At 46.1% G+C, this 17691-nt stretch overlaps 1 protein-coding gene across 1 annotated transcript in view; it reads left to right on the top strand.

Annotated features, from left to right (window-relative positions):
• LOC103114541 (phosphatidylinositol transfer protein cytoplasmic 1) overlaps positions 1 to 17691 on the top strand; it is a 142160-nt gene that overhangs the window by 33928 nt on the left and 90541 nt on the right. Inside the window, exon 2 of the mRNA XM_007524235.3 lies at positions 4976 to 5047. The gene's annotated coding sequence lies outside the window, so the exon portion shown is untranslated. The remainder of the gene's footprint in view (positions 1 to 4975; positions 5048 to 17691) is intronic.

Below are 17691 nucleotides of genomic sequence, written 5' to 3'. Positions count from 1 at the left end.
TGCATTCTGCGACGAAAATAACCCAAGTCCTTCACTCAAAAATAACAGCAGCTGCTAATTTACATGAGGGTTTTGCATTCTGTCTTTGGGTTTGGTCTCCTTAGACTGAGAGTCATTTGTTTGGTCTTAGTTCAGTGGCGTTGGGGTTCAACCAGTACGCAGGCTTTGCAGGCAGGGCTCCATTCTGATGTTCTCAGACCCGGCTCCCCAGCCTGGACAGCTCCCTTCTCTCGCCACCGGCTGCTGCACACTCAGTGGGTGCACAGTAGCACAGGCTAAAAACCATGGTTCTGTTCACCTGGAAGCTCTTTATTCTAAAAGGCTCTCTTGGCAGGTGTGTTGCCCCAGGTCCACGTGTCAATCCAACACTCTGACATGGGGGACCGGGTCTTTGGGGTTCTGAGTCACGAGCGGCCCCTCCTTGGAACTCCCCGGAACCGAGTGTGAGGGCAGCAGTTATGGAGTGAGAGGTCTGAGAGGAGGCAGTGAAGAAGGTGTTAATGAGTGATCGCAGGGCCTCGTTCTCCATAAAGGCGATTGCTGGGATTGATTGTTTCCGCGCTTCCTTAGTCACGCTTCAGATTGCTTGTTTCACTTGGATTAAGACAGATGAACGCCAAATGCACACAGGCGTGAGGTGTCAAGAGAATTATTGATGGCACAGACAAGGCTTCTCTGCCTTCGTGTACAACCGCCCCCCCCCCCCCAGGCCGGAAGGGTCTCAGCTGGGCTGAAAGGGAAGCACAGTCATGGTGGTGGTGAAGCCCAAATGTGACAGTGGGTGTCGTAGACCTGGGGATGACAGAGACTGCATTCGCTCTGTCCCCTTCCTATGGGTGGGTTTGTGAGGCGGTTTCCAACTTGAGCATCAGCCTCCTGGGGGGCCTGCTTAACACAGATGCCAGGGCCCCATTCCCAGAGTCTCTGATTCATTGGGTCTGGAGTTGAACCCAACCATGGACATGCTGTGCACACTATGGGTTCAGAGAGTCCACTTGGAGATCCACTGAGTCAGGATTAAGAGCATGAACGCTTGGCTCAGGACACCAAGCTTTCAGTCACAACGTGAGGACTGGCTAACTGTGTACCACTTATCAGTACTTCACTTTTCTCTATCATCTTTAAAGCAGGAGTGGTAATATAATACTAACAGTACCTACTTCGTGGTGGGGGGGCGTTTACAAAGAATAAATAAACTAGAGCTTGGAAGCACTCAGACTAGTACCTGGCAAGTGCTCTGTACATGTTGGTTAAATAGCAGGCCCAGCCTGTTGGGACTGTGAGCCTGTCAGCCCTGGGTCTCATTTCTCCAGCACCTGCCACCTCCTGTGGAGCGGGGTCCTTTTGTCCACTAGTCCTCAGGCCCATCTCTGGTGGCTGAGAAAAGTAATGCCAAGCTCAGAGCCAGCAGGAGGGAGGTCACATCAACATCCATCAAAAACCTCTTCTCAAACTCCCTTCGGCCCTAAAATCACACACATTGTTGAACCCAGGGGTTTCTTTCCCCTATTTGGGCAAAGATAAGGGGTGGGGTGCTGCCTCTTAATACAAACTCATCGACATTATGTGCCCAGAAGTGTGTGTTTTACACTCAGGATCGTACTTGGCCCTCATAATGTCACTGCTTGGTAACCATTAGCACCCCTGGCTTCCAACTGCTGGGGTCCAGAGAAGTTAAATGTCTTGGCTGCCAAGCAATACGTGCAAGATTAAAATCCAGGCCTGCCTGACTTCAATAACTTGCCATCTTAAAGCTCTGTACCACCTGACTTTATATAAAAGTTTTTCATTTGTGCAGAAGTTAAGGCTGAGTCCTCAGGTATGCAGCTGCGCCAACTGCTTCCCAGAGCTAAGCACTTCAAAGCCAGCCCTGCAGTTCCCTTCCGGCATGTGCTTTCTTAGAGCCTGTGTCAGGGCTCACGGAACAGCTTCCTGGCGGCAAAGTCCTCTCGGTCCACTTGTCTTTCATTGCTGGTATTCTCTCTGGCCTGAGTTTGGGATGAAATTATGTCCACATTGCAGAAGGGAGCTTTCTTTGTCTGAATCTGAATATTTGATTGACTAGTGTCTTAACAGTAGGTTGGAAATCCTATGCATCCAACCAGTTTTCTAGAGCTCAGTCCAGAGGGAAGATTGAAGATGTGAAAAGAGGGGCTGGGGAGACAGCATAATGGTTCTGCAAAGTGACTTTCCTTAGCTAGATGTTGATCTGGTGGGTTCCTGTAGTCGTTCCAGTCCTGTCTCATTTCGGTCCCAGGTGGTCTTCTTTGGTATTCCTAGTTGATCTGGGAGAGGAGAGGAGAGGAGAGGAGAGGAGAGGAGAGGAGAGGAGAGGAGAGGAGAGGAGAGGAGAGGAGAGGAGAGGAGAGGAGAGGAGAGAAAGAGGTCTGCTGCTGCTCGTAGCCCCACCTCTGGAAGTCCCCCGCAAAGTGACTTTCATGCCAAAGAGTCTGATGTGCCAGGTCCAGTCCCTAGCAACACCATAAGCCAAAGTTGAACAGTGCTTTACTAAAAATAAATAAGTTTTTTTTTAAAAAAAGTGTAGAATTCTGGTTCCAGAGGCATGGCAGTGGAGTAGCCGCTGCTGTGCTGTGCTGTGCTCTCCCCAAGCAACTAGGAATAGCAACACCTGAGAATGCACAAACTAAGACTAGGATCACTCCAGGAACCCACCAAGCCATGGCTGAGTGCAGACAGGTGTGGCTCATGGACAGAGAGGGGTTAAAAGCCTGGACCTATTTGGGAGTAGCTAGTACCAGTCTGGTGGTTTGCCAGTTGACACACCACCTCCAGTCTGAGTTTTAACAACAAAAAGACTGTTGAAGGGAGGAGAAGATCATCAGCTGAACCTCATCAGTTTCCAGCTGCCTGTCTCCATTGCTGTTGCCCCTCAGAGGCTGGAACAGCAGCAAGGAAGCCCTGCACCGACATGGGGTGTCGGGGGTCAGGGGGCAGAGAGCTGGCCAAGTGACTCAGGAGACTATCTACACTCCAGGTGTCAGGAGCTGTGCTATATAGTGGGAGCCTTTTCACATAATTCTCCTGATAAATTAGGAAAAAGGGTGAATAAGTCCCTTTCATTCAGAAACACAGGGCCACAGACAGGCTTGACAAGGCTCTGGCTGGTGATGGATGGGGATTGAACCCTCAGGGCGTGGGAGTCTCTTTGCATAATCACTGTGCTATCTATCTCCCACCCTGTTTTATCTTTTGGTCACAAGTGAATTATTAAACTAAAAAAAAAGTTTTTCTTACAGTGAAAAAGCCCTCAGGCTCCCATGAAGCCTGAAGGGAAGATATATAACTTAAGAAGGGGGGCCAGGCAGAGGCACACCTGGTTAAGCACACACATTATAGTGTACAAGGACCCAGGTTCATACTCCTGGCCCCCACCTGCAGTGAGGAAAGCTTCACAAATAGTGAAGCAGGGATGCAGGTGTCTCTCTGTCTCTCTCCCTCTCTACATCCCACAACCCTCTCAGTTTCTCTCTGCCTATATCTAAAAATAAATAAGTATTTTTAAAAATAACAAGTTTAACAGCCACTGTACTTCACCTCAGGGATTGAGATAATATTGAAACAACTGCTAATTTTCGCAACTTTGAACTATTAAGTACCTTACTTAGACACAAGTCAATCCAGGCAAATGTGATTAGTGTATTGAAATGTAGTAAGGGAGGGACCTCATCATAACACAACAATTATAATGGTTAAACCAAGGAGAAACATTGGAGAAATTGACGAGGACAAAAGCCCAGATAAAATCCCAAAAAAGGTAGAAGCGGGGAGTCAGGCGGTAACGCAGAGGGTTAAGTGCACATGGCGCGAAGCACAAGGACCGGCATAAGGATCCTGGTTTGAGTCCCCAGCTCCCCACCTGCAGGGGAGTCGTCACAGGCGGTGAAGCAGGTCTGCAGGTGTCTATCTTTCCATCCGCCTCTCTGTCTTCCCCTCCTCTCTTCATTTCTCTCTGTCCTATCCAACGATGACATCAACAACAATAATAACTACAACAATAAAAAAACAACAAGGCAACAAAGGGGAAAATATTTATTTATAATTTAAATAAATATTAAATAAAAGGTAGAAGCACATAAGAATGAGGACAACATCCAAACACTAATTGATGTAATAGTTATAGGAGTGAGGAAAGCTTTCGAAAGTAATAGCATCAGAAATGGGGAAACAACAAATGAGACTCTGAAAGAAAACACTAATTATCTCGAGGTAATTAAAGAGATGAAAGCTAAAATAGCTGAACTAAGAGCACAGCTCACTAAACAAGCTAATACAGTATCAGAACAGGGTAAAGAAATAGTTGAGCTTCAGAAAACAACAGAGGGGAGAGAGAACAGAATAAATGAGGCAGAGCGCAGGATTAGCAAGATTGAGGATGAATTAGAGAAAACTAAGAATGATAGTCACTAGGGACAGATTGAAAGAGGCTGGGAGTATGCATCTACCTGTCAATGCCCATGTCCAGCGAAGAACCAATACAGAAGCCAAACCTCCAGTCTTCTGCTCCCCCTAGAGATCTTTGGTCCACACTCCCCGGAGGATAAAGAATGAGGAAGCTTCCAGTGGAGGGGATGGGATATGGCACTCTAGTGGTGAGAGTTGCGTGAATTGTGCCCCTCTTATCCCATAATCTTGTCTCAAATTACTGATAATAAAGAGCTGAAAAAAAGAAAACACAAAGCAGAACTTGGACTGGAGTTGGTGTATTGCATCAAAGTAAAAGACTCTGGAGAATGGGGGAGGGTTCAGGTCTTGGAGCATGATGGCCAAGGAGGACCTAGAGGGGGTTGAATTGTTATGTGGAAAACTGAGAGATGTTACACATGTACAAACTATTGTATTTCACTGTTGACTATAAACCATTAATATCCCCAGTAAAGGGGGAAAAAAGATAAGAAAAGAAAAATCTTATGCTAATGAAACTTGACTCTCTCTCTCTCTTTTTTTTTTTCCATAGTGTTCCTTTCTGCCGAAATTTTCTATTCATATAGAGACCAAGTATGAGGACAACAAAGGAAGCAATGACAGAGTGAGTACATACACTGGACTCTAGGTCACAATACTTATCATCAGCCCTGTGTGGCCAGGGTCAGCAGCTGGGCCTCTGCCAGAACCTTGGAGAAGTTCTGACCTTTGGCTTCAGACATTCTTTCTTGGGATCTCTCTTTGGAATTATCTTGTTGTCTAGTTTTTCTCCTCACTTGTGCATACTTACCACTGTGGGCCTCTATGTAAACATCTGTGTGACCAAAAGTGGCTACCACAGGGTTTGAGAAGATGGTGAGGGCCTTGAAACTCCAGGACTTGGCTTCTGAACATTGAATTGAGGGCACGTCTTCTCAGTGACTGTACGTGTCCTTGGACAGCAGAACACACCCGGGTATATGTGTGCCTTCTGAACTGGGCTATGTTCACACATACACTGGTGCATGTACAGAGCCCATCTTTCAAGTCAGGGTGTGCCTATCTCATCCTACGACAGTCTGACTCTCATGACATTGCAGCCAAGCACTAGACTTATTGGTCTTTGGGGGAAGTGGTCAGTGGAGGCCATAGGAGGCCTACCAGAGGTGGATATGGTGAAGAACTGACCAAGTCCCTCAGGTCATTGTAGGTAAGCCTGCAATTAATTAAGCAAATAGTGTAATTAAGCGCATGATTTGAATAGGCAAGTTACAGTGCACTCCAGACACTGAGGAGTGGGCCTTAGGGATAGTGACCAGCAGCCCTGTGTCGGGCTCTCTGGCCTGCACATATGGTTCCCTAGTCATCTTTCCTCTGTCCCACTTGTCCCTTTTCTCTGACCAAATAAAGTGCCCATTTGCCAGCCCCTTCAGTCCTTCAGTGGTCTCGGTGTCCTGGTGTGTGTGTGTGGTCTTTTGGCGTGGAGGTCCCAAATTTGCCAAAATCCTCTGACGTTGCTACTACGTGCACTTTGTCTCAAGGGCTGCTGCAGCTCCCTGGGTGTGTGACAGTAAAGCCCTGGCATCTTCCTGGGCTCCCTGCAATGTTCTTTCATTCGATTTTATTTTAGTTATATTTATTTATCATGTCACTACCACTGGGAATTGAGAGGGAAGAGGGAGGGAGGAAGACAGAGAGACGCCTGCAGCCCTGCTTCACCACTCACAAAGCTTCCCCCCTGCAGGTGGGATCTGGGGGCTCGAACCCTGTTCCTTGTGCACAGTATGTTGCATGCTCAACCAGGTGTCACACCACCTGGCTCCTGTAACATTTTGTTCCTAACATTAGCATTACTCAAACTCCATCTTCTCACCTGACTTTTACCCCAGATTCTTTCTGTCGGGAATGCATTCTTCCTTCTCTCTGGGAATAAATGCTTTGTCCTACCAAGCATCTCCCGAGGCCAGGCTGTTGGTTTCATCAGGACCCACTGAAGGAAGAGCCTGCATGTAAATGCTATTGCGTTTCAACCCTTGAGTGCCTACTCACTTACATCTCTTGGCGTTTGTGGAGTGAGGTGAAGATTGGGACTGTGTCAAAATGAGGGAGAGAGAGCTAGCTTCCAGATACATCAATAGGTGGCTAAAGCATGAAAAATGCAAAAAAACAAACCAAAAACCCAAATAATAATGACAAAGAAGAGGGGGGGGAAATCATAGTCTGAAGGTTTAAAGATGGCTGTTGGCATTTAGGCCCATGCCATGGGCCACTGATAAATTTACTCTTTAACTAATTAATTCCCTCAAATTAAATTACACAATACAGTTTTTAAATATCACGAAGTATGCTTCCCAGTCTGTAGTGACTACACTGCTCTCCACATTTAAACATACTTCTTTTTTAAGGATTTTATTTATTGGTGTGTGTTTATTTACCAAGAGAAGAGCCCAAGCAGCACGGCCCTGGACAGTCCACCATCACTGCACACTGAAGTGGCCTCCACTGGCCGATGGCCCATGGCCCAGCACAAGAGGACACCACAGACCAAATGTGTGTCAGTCACTTTTCTCCCTTCCTTCCTTCCCTCCTTCCTTCCTTCCCCCTTCCTTCCTTCCTTCCTTCCTCCCTTCCTCTCTTTCTTTCTTTCTTTCTTTCTTTCTTTTTTTTATTATCAGCCCTGCTTCACCACTCACAAAGCTTTTCCCCTGTAGGTGGGGACTGGTGGCTCGAACCCAAGTCCTTGAGCACTGTAACATGTGCACTCAGCCAGGTGCACTGCCACCCAGCCCCTGTAAATCATTTTTCCTGGCACAATCTGAAAATGTGGGGAGAAACTAAAAAAATGGAAACCTCTAAGTCTCCAAGCAAATCTCTCTGCTCTGTCTTTCTCTGTAGCTCATCCTCATGAGCAATTAAAAAGAATCCTTTTACACTGCTGATGGAAATGTAAATTGCTTCAGCCCCTATGGAAAACAGTCTGGAGACTGACTCCTCAGGATGTTTGAAATGTACCTTGCACCAAAGTAAAAGACTCTAGGGTGAGGGTGAGGGTGAGGGTGAGGGTTCATTCAGATCCTGGAACGTGATGGCAGAGGAGGACCTAGAGGGGGTTGAGTAGAAATGTGGAAAACTGATAAATAGTAGACATGTACAAACTATTGTATTTTACTGTTGACTGTAAACCATTAATCCCCCAATAAAGAAATTTCAAAAAAATGTTAAAAAAACCCCACTCTAAGGGTGAGGCGGTGGCGCACCTGGTTAAGCACACAGATTATAGTGTGCAAGGACCCAGGTTCAAGCCCCTGGTCCCCACCTGCAGGGGGAAAGACTCACGAGTGGTGAGGAGGGGCTTTAGGTGTCTCTGTCTCTTTCCCCTTCTCTATCTCCTCTTTCCCTCTCAATTTCTCTCTGTCTCTATCTAATAATAAAAAATAAAATAAAACTCTAATCTGCACAGACAAGCCTCTGCCGGGTCCTTATAGGCTGATAGGACCAAGGTAATCTGATTTTATTTACTCAGTTTAAGTAGTCCAAAAGATTCACATGGTTATCATTTTTCTCCTCTGTTGCCTTTGGGCAAGTGCAAAGCTCTCTCCTAGGAGTTTATCTTTGTCAGTACTCTCTTAGGAATGAAAAAATAACACTTTAGTCATCCTAAATCAAGGTCTAGGCTTAGAGACAACGTCCTTTGCCCGTGCCAAGGGCTAGGCCTCTGAAATTTAGGCCATCCTGCAAGAAAAGCACTAACTCCCTGGGCACTAGTGAACAGTCCTTGTCAACACAGTTTGCTTCCTCTGGGAGGAATGCCAACTCTGAGACCCTGGATTATCTGCCCCTTAACTTGATACTGGTCTGCCTGGCAGGCAACTCCTGCTGTCTCCTCTGTCATGACAGCCAACCTGCCCAAGCCTACGCCCATCATCTTGTTATAGTGTAGAAACCTTCGGGGGGGAGGTGGGATCTCAGCCTCTGACTGGCTCCTTCCCATAGATCCCCAGGTCTTGTTTCTGAGGCTGTTGGGCCAGATGGCCAGCCCCTGGCTTGATCAGACATCTTTGCCGATTCACTGTCCTCCAGGTCCCATGTTCAGGAACAGCTGTTGGTCACCCAGCTGATGCAAGGTCGGTCCTAGGGAGGCAGAGAAACAGTACTCCATTGGTTTTTGCTCACACTTGTTAATGCTTCAAAATCAGAGGGGCAAAAGCAACATTTTTATATAATAGTATTTGACTTATTAAAAGTTATCTTTGGGGAGTCAGGCACGTGGCGCAAAGCACAAGGACCAGCGTGAGGATCGTGGTTCGAGCCCCCCGGCTCCCCACCTGCAGGGGAGTCGTTTCACAGGTGGTGAAATAAGTCTGCAGGTGTCTGTCTTTCTCGCCTCCTCTCTGTCTTCCCTTCCTCTCTCCATTTTTCTCTTTCCTAGCCATCATCAATGACATCAACAATAATAACTACAACAACAATAAAAACAAGGGCAACAAAAAGGAAATAAATATTTTATATATATATTTAAAATATTTATTCATTTATTTCCTATTGTTGCCCTTGTTGTTTTATTGTTGTAGCTATTATTGTTGTTATTTATGTCGTCGTTGTTGGATAGGACAGAGAGAAATGGAGAGAGGGGGAGAGAAAGACAGACACCTGCAGACCTGCTTCACTGCCTGTGAAGTGACTCCTCTGCAGGTGGGGAGCCGGGGGCTCGAACCAGTCCTTGCGCTTTGAGCCACGTGCGCTTAACCCGCTGCACTTCTGCCTGACTCCCATAAATAAATATTTTTTAATCTTTTTTTTTAAGTTAGCTTTGTCCAGGTGTTTCAGAAGTAGAGCCCAAAGCAGATGCTGTGTCTTGGCATGCTTGTTTCTGTCCAGAAATAAGGAAGGATTTCCTGGTGGGAAACAGAGCTGCTGAGGAAAGCTGGGAGAGGAGGGGGGAGGGTGCCGCTGTGGATGGAGCTTTGCCAAATCATCTAATAAAGTCGGTTCATTTCTTTGCATTTTCTGCTGTATAGTCTTATCGCTCGGTTACCATCCTTCACACTGCTCTCTGCAGCCAGCTTCCTTCCCTACCTGCCCAAAATTTAATGAAATCAATGATGATAAGAAGCAATAGTTAAATTGAAAGGCACTGGTGATAATCATATGGATTAGTGATTGAACAGAGTACATGTTACCATCCTACTATCAATTACCGTGGAATTCTTTTTTCACAGTGTCTAGTGTAAAAAAAAAAATAGTGGTGAGATAATCACATAAATATCTTCTGCTTCTTGTTAAACTAAAACTAGCCAATTTATATGCTGAAAACCTGTAAACTGTGATCACATCAACCAGCACACAATGGGGAAGTTGTCCTAAAAGGAGGCTCGTTTATTTTATGCACATACTGATGAGAATTATTTTGGCCTTCATTAGTGCTGGGGAGGATGGCACCATGCCAAGGCAAGGTTCTGTTGTTTGCCCAAGGCCATAAATCTGGATCTGGGAGAGCCGGTGCTTAGCACTTGTGGGCTGGCTGCTGCCAGGCTACTGCCGGTCAGCGAGGTTAATGGGGGGCAGCCCTGCCTTTACTTCCTCTTCCAAACAACGCAGAACTCACTTAAAGCGCCGTTCCCAGGCTTGGTTGTGCCGGTTGAACTCACCGGCCAAGTTTGAACAAGGGCTCACACCTGGGTTCCCACCCTCTGAGACTCTGAGGGCGTGAATACATTTTCTGGGAACATGGAGAGTGTGTGCAGATCAGAAAGAGTTTGCCCTGGAGCTAAACCTAGGAGATCCTCTTTGCTGGAGGCTGGCGGTGGGCATAGGATAGGCCAGTCTTGCCCTGTTGGAGTATCCAGACCGCCCATGGTGGCCGCATGGTAAAGTCACCTGGAACATTGAAAAGAATCTGATTGATACTCTTCAACCCCTGCCCCCACCCCCGGACTCTGATTCCTTATTTTTAATATTTTATTTATGTATGTATTTATTTTGGATAGAGACAGAGAAAGAGAGAGACCTTTAGCACTGTTTCACTGCTTGTGAAGTTTCCTCCCTGCAGGTGGGGGCTGGGGCTTGAACCTGGGTCCTTGCACATGGTAATATAGGCGCTCTACCCGGTGCACCACTCGTGGCCACAGGATCCTGATGTATTTGTCTCGGATGGGGCCTAGGCTTTGGGATTTGTATAGCTACTGCAGGTGGATCTAAGGGCCTTCCGGCTGAGAACTGTTACCTAAATTGAAAAGAAATGTTAAGTGCTGCCAACACTTAGGAAGCCAGGCTCTCCAAATTTCTTCTTCATACCCCTGGGACTAGGATAACTTACTGATAAAAGAGAATGAAAGGAAACGCTTATTACCACCACCACCCACACATGCAGATTAAAAAGCCCTTAGGGCACCATATTTGTTCTCATTAGTCACTATTCCTCAGCAGTGACACTTCTCTGATCAGATAGAATGTCTGGTCTAATTCCTAGAAGCATGAGACTCTGTCCTTCACAGACCTCTCTCTAGAGGTTGCTAAAGGCAGTATGGGGAATGGATTTCATTGCAGAGAACAGCAAGTTGTTCTTTACAGTGCAAAAGGATCAGCGTTGATGCCCAGCCCTGTGGCCTTCATCAGGGGAGTCTTGGTTTCCCAGCAAGAAGCTAGAGAGGATGCAGTGCTTTCAATAAGGTCCAGCAGACTCACGCAGCTTAATTTCCCAGGAAGCCCTTTGGAAACTGGGGAGTGCTGTGTCAGTGCTGGGGACGGTAGCTGCTGTGGCAGCCGCAGCCTTGGAATGAAGTGTCAGTGATGATCTCCTAATGAGACTCTTCTTGTGTCTGACTTCCAGTAGACCATTCCTAGTTCAACACATTGTGTGTGCCCACTGCGTGTCAGGTGTTGTGAAAACACAGAGGGTGCAGCGGTGGGACAGCTGAGGCTGCCTCAGCTCACGGACTTGAGGCGGATAGGCCGCAAGCTAGCTCCGCTTTCCCGCTACAGGTCACACTAAGGAGGCAGGAAACATTTAGGTGACCGAGGGAGCTCAGCTTGAAGCTGTGTGGTCAGGAAAGGCCTCTCAGCTGGGCAATGGCTTGACTGGCAGAGCCCGATTCGCATGCCTGAAGTTCCCAGTTCGATCCCCGGCACCACGTGCGACAGGATTTGCTCTGACCACTCTCTCTCTCTCTCTCTCTGCCTCACATGAGACTATTTGAGACTCCCGTATGTCACAAATAAAACATGATTGAAGAAGAAGAAGAAGAAGAAGAAGAAGAAGAAGAAGAAGAAGAAGAAGAAGAAGAAGAAGAAGAAGAAGAAGAAGAAGAAGTGCTCAGTCTTTGTGTGCCCTAAGGATGAGATGGAGTCAACCTCCTGAAGGGCTGTCCAGGAAAGAGGCCCCTCTAGTGCCATTTCCATGTTGAAATACCTCCATCTGTAACTGGGCTTGAAGATTAAGTACTTCTGAAGAGTCGATGACGTTGAAATAGAGGCCATTGGTGTGGGCCCTGACCCAGTCCGACGGATGTCCTCAAAAGAAACTTGGACACACAGAGAACCAGCAGGGGTGTGTCAACACAGAGGAGAGGCTGTGCTCAGAGGAACCAGCAGGGGTGTGTCAACACAGAGGAGAGGCTGTGCTCAGAGGAACCAGCAGGGGTGTGTCAACACAGAGGAGAGGCTGTGCTCAGAGGAACCAGCAGGGGTGTGTCAACACAGAGGAGAGGCTGTGCTCAGAGGAACCAGCAGGGGTGTGTCAACACAGAGGAGAGGCTGTGCTCAGAGGAACCAGCAGGGAGCCATCATCGGTGGGCCAAGGAAAGAAGCCTCCAGAGAAACCAGACCTGTCAGCACCTTGATCTTGAACTTCTAGTCTCCAAGCTATGAAAAATAGATTTCTGTGGCTTAAGCTAGTCACAGTATGGTGTTTTGTTATGGCATTCCTAGCAAACTGAAACAGTGATGACCAGGAAGAAGCCTTAGCCCTCGACACAGGCTGGCATATTCTAGCAGTCAGAAAACCAGAGGGGCCGAGTGGTGGCGCACCTGGTTGAGCGCACATGTTACAAAGCACAAGGACCCAGGTTTGAGCCCCAGTCCCCACCTGCAGGGGGAAAGCTTGGCAAGTGGTGAAGCAGGGCTGCAGGTGTCTCTCTGCCTCTCTCTATCTCCCCCTACCCTCCTGGAAGGAAGGGTGAAAGGGAGGGAGGGAGGAGGGAAGGGAGGGAGGAAGGAACTTTAATGACTAGAATGGTGAGAGGAGGGCCATTAGGAGATGAGTTTTTTTTTTCATTTTTTAATTTGTCATTAATAGTGGGTTACAAGATTATAAGATGACAAAGTATGGCTCCACACCATGCCTAACTTCCCACCTCCCAAAGATCACCACCAGAGTTTTCACAAGGTTTAGAAACAGTTTGCTTTGTAGAGTTCTTGATTAGACTTTTCCAATTATTAATAGTTTGTTACAAGACTGTAAGATTACAGTGTAGAGCTCCACACCACACCCACCACCAGAGTGCCATATCCTCACCCTCCCACCTCCCAAGGAGACCCACCAGAGTTCAATAACTATACAGATATAGACAGAGTGTGGTAGAAATAGTAGGTAACCCATATCTTCAGCCTTGGGAGAACTGCTGCAGTTTCCAATGGAGGAAATGGGGATCCAGAACTCTGGTGGAGGGATCAGTGCGGAATTCTACCCCCATTACCTTGTAACTTTATAAATCAATATTAAATCACTAATAATTTTTTAACTTTTTATATTTATTTATTTATTTATTTATTGGATAGAAACAGCCAGAAATCAAGAGGGAAGGGGGGATAGAGAGAAAGAGAGACAGAGAGACACCTGCAGCATTGCTTCACCACTTGTGAAGCTTTCCTCCTGCAGGTGGGGACCAGGGACTCGAACCTGGGTCCTTATGCATTGTAACATGTGCACTCAACCACCTGGACCCATAAAAATTTTTAATTGTTTTTATTTATTTATTTGATAGAGACAGAGAAATTGAGAGGAGAGGAAGAGAGACACCTGCAGCCCTGCTTCAACACTCATGAAGCTTTCTCCTTGCAGGTGGGGACCAGGGGCTCGAACCCAGCTCCTTGCACACTGTAATGTGTGCACTTAGCCAGGTGTGCAATCGCCTGGCCCCTCTAATGAAATTTTTTAAAAAAACAAATGAAAAGCTTCAAAACAACAACAAAAAGAAATTGGATGTAGGCACCTGGCATTCAGAAATGTGTGTGCCTTACTAAGCTTCAGAGATGTGAATGAGTGAAATTATCTAGTGAAAGGAGTGACCAGATGCTCCAGAATGGAGACTGCCCTGGCCCTGAGCAGTTTCTCCTGGCTTCTGATTATTATCTCTCCTCCCTGAGCTGTGCCTTGTTCTAAGAAATGAAATTCTGACATTTAGTTAGCAGTTACCTCAGAGGTCAACCTGAGAAGTCTAGTTACTTTCTGGGATGCCTCCTTCTTTGAGTTGAGTGAACATGTTCAGGGTCTTAACTTGGCTCACCTTGCATTATCTTAGAGAGAGAGCCAGAAAAGTTTCCTTCTGGGCCACAGATAGGCCACTGACAGTTACCAACTGACGAAAGAAATCTTATCTTTAAGAAGAATGCTGTATTTGCTATTCCCATAGTCATCATGAAGTTTGTTTCATTATCAGTGTCTGTATTTTTGACATCATGAAAGCAATGTGGATGAAGTAAGGCAACATAACCTACTTACATTATTTCAAATTGTACTAAAAGCATTTGGAGCTGAAGGCTGCTAAGGATAATAGAGACTCCATATTTACAGGACACTAAGGGGATTATCTTTTCCTTAAATGCCTTCTAACTGAGAATTATGAAAAGAAAAACAGCATTTGCTGTATTTTTAGACACGATATCTGATGTCTTCAATTTTCATGGTTCTGTTTTTAACCTTAGATTATTATAACCAGCCACCTACAATATCTGCAATTTTCCTTAATAAGCGAGTGCATGCTAAGAAGAAGGTTATACAAAAGCTTCCTTACAGTTTTGAAGAATTATTATTACTCACTGTGGTCCATGAAGTGGAAAATCAATGTCCTTACTCAGTCTGTATCATTTGAGGGCAACGAAGAACAGACTATTCTTGATTCCTTAAGATGTTGCCTTTTGGAGGGCTGGCTGGTGGTGCACCCAGTTAAGCGCACGTGGCACAAAGCACAAGGACCCAACACAACTATCTGGGTTCAAGCCCCTAGCACCCCACCTGCAGTGGGGACATTTCACAAGCAGTGAAGCAGGTCTGCAGATGTCTTTGTGTGTGTATGTGTGTGTGTGGTGTGTGTGTGTGTAAATAAAATTTTATTTCATATTCCCATGTCTGGTGACTGTATCTTGGCAAGAACTATACAGGAGATAGGATTGGCTTGCCTTAGTGGGACTCTTACCTATCTGACCCTTCCACTACATTCTTTTTTTAAAAAAATTTTATTTATAAGAAGGGAACATTGACAAAACCATAAGGTAAGAGGGGTACAGCTTCGCACAATTCCCACCACCAGAACTCTGTATCCCATCCCCTCCCCTGACAGCTTTCCTATTCTTTAACCCTCTGGGAGTATGGACCCAAGGTCATTGTGGGATGCAGAAGGTGGAAGGTCTGGCTTCTGTAATTGCTTCCCCGCTGAACATGGGCGTTGGCAGGTGGATTCATACTCCCAGCCTGCCTCTCTCTTTCCCTAGCTCTGGGGAAGCAGAGCTCCAGGATACATTGGTGGGGTTGTCTGTCCACGGAAGTCTGGTTGGCATCTGGAACCTGGTGGTTGACAAGAGAGCTAACATACAAAGCCAAACAAATTGCTGACCAGTCATGGACCTAAGGGCTGGAATAGTGCAGATGGAGAGTTGGAGGGTCCTCCATTTTGTAGATAGCAGTAGGCATGTTTTAGTTAAATTCCAAAGGGCCTGTGGCTAGTTTTTTTTTTTTTCCTTTTTGCCCCTGAGCCTGAAATCTGATATGCCAGTGGATCCAAATTATTGTCTGGGGAGATGATGTCATGGCTGGAAAAAGGACCAGAAAGCTGGATCAGGGAAGAGAGTAGCTCCCTAATATGGGAAAGGGGTATAAATATTGTTGACTGTAAACCCCGTGGATTTGATGTGATCTGGGGCCCATATTCAGCTTAGGAGCCTATGTGACCTCTGCATCCCTGTAGGTCTGAGCTCACATTCTGTGGTCATGAGTAGGAATGTTCTAAGCTGCCCCAATATCAGGACCCAGCTTCCTCAGGTGTAGCATAGAGTATGTTGTTTGGCCTCCCTTTGGAGGATGGAACATTCTGTACCATTGTTGATCCAAATTGAGGGCAAGGTCCTATGGGGGCCCACAAAGGGGTCTATTTTGTTGTTCCTGATAGAGATGACTGGTAACAATGGAGAGAGGGGTTTATTCGAGGTCTAGGCCATCATGTCTGTTTGGGAATCTCAGGACTCCCTGACTAGGGCCCCAGCTGATGGGGTGGCCTGATAGTGACTAAAGAGTCATCATTAAAGTATGCCAGTCTCTTGCCCTTATTCAGCTTTTGCAGTCCTTGCTTTGATAAGGTTAGCTTTGGAGTGAGTGAGACACTGTAATAAGAGATATCTTTCTCTGTCCCCCTCCCCCCCCCCCGTGTTCTCCTCTCTCAATTTATCTCTGTCCTATCCAATAATTTTTTTTTCAAATGGCTGCCAGGAGCAGTGGATTCATAGCAGGCACTGAGCCCAGGGTTATCCCTGGAAGCATAAAAATAAAAATAAGGGAGTCGGGCGGTAGTGTAGTGGGTTAAACACAGATGGCATAAAGCTCAAGGACCAGTGAAGCAGGTCTGCAGGTGTCTGTCTTTCTCTCCCCCTCTCTGTCTTCCCCTCCTCTCTCCATTTCTCTCTGTCCTATCTAACAATGACGACAGCAATAATAACAACAATAATAATTACAACAACAATAAAGAGGGCAACAAAAGGGAAAATAAATAAATATTAAAAAATAATAAATAATAAAAATAAAAGAAAAAATGTTGCCTTTCTATTGGCAGTAAAAATTTGTTATCTGAATGCTAGATGCAAAAAAAAATGGAGGGGCAGGTGGTGGTGCACCTGGTTGAGCGCACACGTTACAATGAGCGAGGACCTGGGTACAAGCCCCCGCTCCCCACCTGCAAGAGGGAAGCTTCATAAGTGGTGAAGCGGCGAGGCAGCTGTCTTTCTTCTCGCTCCCTCTTTGTCTCCCCCTTCCTCTTAGTTTCTGATTGTCTCTATCCGATAAATAAAGATAATGGGGGGTTATGTGGACAAATGAGAATCTGTTCAGCATGAGGGCTAGCTTTTGGATTTTCGCTTACGGCCACAGTGTAGCTTAGTGTTCAGGGAAACAAACTCCCGAGTTTGATGTCTGGCATCCTATCACATGTGCCGAAGTCGTAGTCTTTCTCTCTTTCATTAACAACTACATGAATCTTTTCTTTTGATTGGGAGACTATATATACTTGTACGATCATATACATTGAGTCTTCTGGGGTGTTTGTCTGTCTGTCTAGAAAGCCATGAAGTCAGCTTTTGAGTCTTTGCTCTCTCCTCAGTGGTATTCTGATTTCACTCATGAAGCAGAATTTTCTCAACCTGATGATGACTTATCAGCGTAATACAAAGAAGGACAGTTCACCAGACTAGATAATAAGATCATACACACAGAGTGGCATGCTGACAGGAAACTCAAAGTAGACCTAAGCTGATAAGGAAAGTTTGATACATAGATGACTAAGCATCTCTAATCAGTGGAAAAAATCTCCCAGTAAACAACACTGGGTCTACTGATAGTCTATATGGAAAAACAAAGTATTATACCCCCACTTCATTCCATATTAAAGGCTGAGCTCCAGCAGTCAGGAGGCAGCTGGTGGGGCACAGGGTCTGCTCCCCCAGAGCTCCCACAGGAGTGCTCTAACTCTTCTCTCTCTCTCTCTCCCCCTCTCTCCTTCCCTCCCTCCCTCCCGCCTTCAGAACTCTCTCTAGCTCATAAGAAGTCAGATAAAATTAATCTTTAAAGTCTAAACTCTAAAAAGTATTTACAAACCTAAGTGTGGGAAATCATTTAGAAATATATCTGTTGGGACTGGGGAAATAACATTGTGGTTATGCAAAAAAGACTCTCAGGTCCTCAGCACCACCGAACTCCAGAGTTGAGCAGTGTTCTGGGAAAGAAAGAGAGTGAAAAAGGAAGAGGGAGAGAGAAAGAGAAAGGGGAGAGAGAGAACAAAGAGTAAAGCA

Source organism: Erinaceus europaeus, chromosome 12 (genome assembly GCF_950295315.1).
Source record: "Erinaceus europaeus chromosome 12, mEriEur2.1, whole genome shotgun sequence".
In the NCBI taxonomy this organism is placed as follows: Eukaryota; Metazoa; Chordata; class Mammalia; order Eulipotyphla; family Erinaceidae; genus Erinaceus; species Erinaceus europaeus.
Note: the sequence above shows the minus strand (reverse complement) of the source record. Positions and strands in the feature narration are given on the sequence as shown.